The sequence below is a fragment of the Cyprinodon variegatus genome, unplaced genomic scaffold, assembly GCF_000732505.1.
Source record: "Cyprinodon variegatus isolate N-32 unplaced genomic scaffold, C_variegatus-1.0 Scaffold534, whole genome shotgun sequence".
In the NCBI taxonomy this organism is placed as follows: domain Eukaryota; kingdom Metazoa; phylum Chordata; class Actinopteri; order Cyprinodontiformes; family Cyprinodontidae; genus Cyprinodon; species Cyprinodon variegatus.
The window spans coordinates 189,420-191,131 of NW_015150987.1; the positions used below are offsets into that span (position 1 = coordinate 189,420).

Here is a 1,712-nt window from a genome sequence, read left to right on the forward strand (position 1 = left end):
TAAACAGTTTGCATTACGTTGTTCATCTCTTTCCAACATTTCTGGATAACTGGGCATTCCCAAAACAAAAGATAATGACGCGCCTTTAGGCACCCACATCCTCTCCAGCATCCAGTGTTCCCTAGTGAATAATGAGCGCTTTGACATGGTGTTATAAAGAAACATGCGATAGTTTTCCAGCTAAATTCTTTCCAGATATGTGATTTTGTTGTCTTCCATTGAGATAAACACACACTTTCCCATTCATCTTCAGTTAAAGTAAAAGTACCTTCATTTTCCAACTTATTTTTAATCTATTTTTATTTATTTTTTATTTATCCTTTATTTAACCAGGTAATACCCTTTGAGATGAAAAATGTCTTTTGCAAGGGAGACCTGGCAAAGATAGGCATCAAAATTACATCACATCATTACATACATACAACACACACACATAAAAGCCAAATATGCACTTACAATAAAATTTCAATTAAAACATTGACAAGTGAGGGAGTCCAACTCAAAACATCTAATTCTCAACTTAAAAGTATTCAAAGGAACCAATTTACTAAGTTTCATCTTATTTTGCAGCAAATTCCATGTAAAGGGAGCAGAGTAAGCAAAGGCCTTTTTACCCAGCTCAGTACTGACACATGGCACAGAAAACAAGACAACAGCCTGAGAACGGAGAGAGTAATGACCAGTACTTTTTTTCATAACCAGTGAACATAAATAAGATGGAAGCGCACCAAGATTAACCTTATATATAAATATATACCAATGACAAAGCCTCCGTGTAGCCAAGGCAGACCACCCTACACGAGAATACAGCTCACAGTGATGGGTGCGAGCTTTACAATTAGTAATAAATCACAATGATGCGTGATAGGCTGCGTCAATCATCTGCAGGCATTGAGCAGATGAATGCATATATAATATATCACCATAGCACAGTTAAAAAAGTGGATGCCACCAAGCGTTTTTTTACATTAAAAGAAAAGCACAGCTTATTTCGAAAGTAAAAACCCAATTTTAGTCTCAACTTTCTCACTAGACAGTGAACATGAGGCTTAAATGATAGGTTGTCATCAATGACAATACCAAGATACTTATAAGTTGAAACTATCTGTATTTCACGACCATGAAGAGTAACCACTGAAGGAAAATTCAGTGACCTGTTCCGAAGGTCTGTGAAAAGCATAAATTTAGTTTTTTAGGTAGTAGAATGGTTGTCTGGGTTATTAATACAAATGTATAGTTTTGATATTAATCCTCCAGGAAGCTCTTTTAATTCAAAATAAAATAGAAATAGCGCTGAGTTGGAGGCAATGCCCCATACCTATCTATGTCTCTGAAAGGGGGGTCGATAAAGGGAATTGTTGGCCTGGCTGAACAGGTGAGGTCTTCAGAGACATAGACAGGTATTGCAGGCTAACAAAGAAGCTGAATGACCTCCATTCCAAAGGGATGGACCCGTTCGTCCGTTTCTATTTGTATGTTTCTAAACAAAAACAAGGCTTTGTTGGGCTACTTGATAAAACCTCAAACTAAACACTATTTCCTGGATGGGAGCGAAACGTCTTCAAACTTGGAAACGAAATCCAGTGGATTGTTTTTTTAACTTTTTTAGAATGACTATAACCTGGATGACTGAGAATCTTCACCAGCATATTTGCAGTATCTTTAGTACTATTCCTTAGTACTCTGATTAATACTTTATATTGTATTTGCAG

General features: G+C 36.5%; 1 protein-coding gene across 1 annotated transcript in view; it reads left to right on the forward strand.

The window, feature by feature from the left end:
* LOC107095261 (rho guanine nucleotide exchange factor 2-like) overlaps positions 1-1,712 on the forward strand; it is a 44,729-nt gene that overhangs the window by 30,541 nt on the left and 12,476 nt on the right. The gene's annotated exons all lie outside the window — the stretch shown is intronic.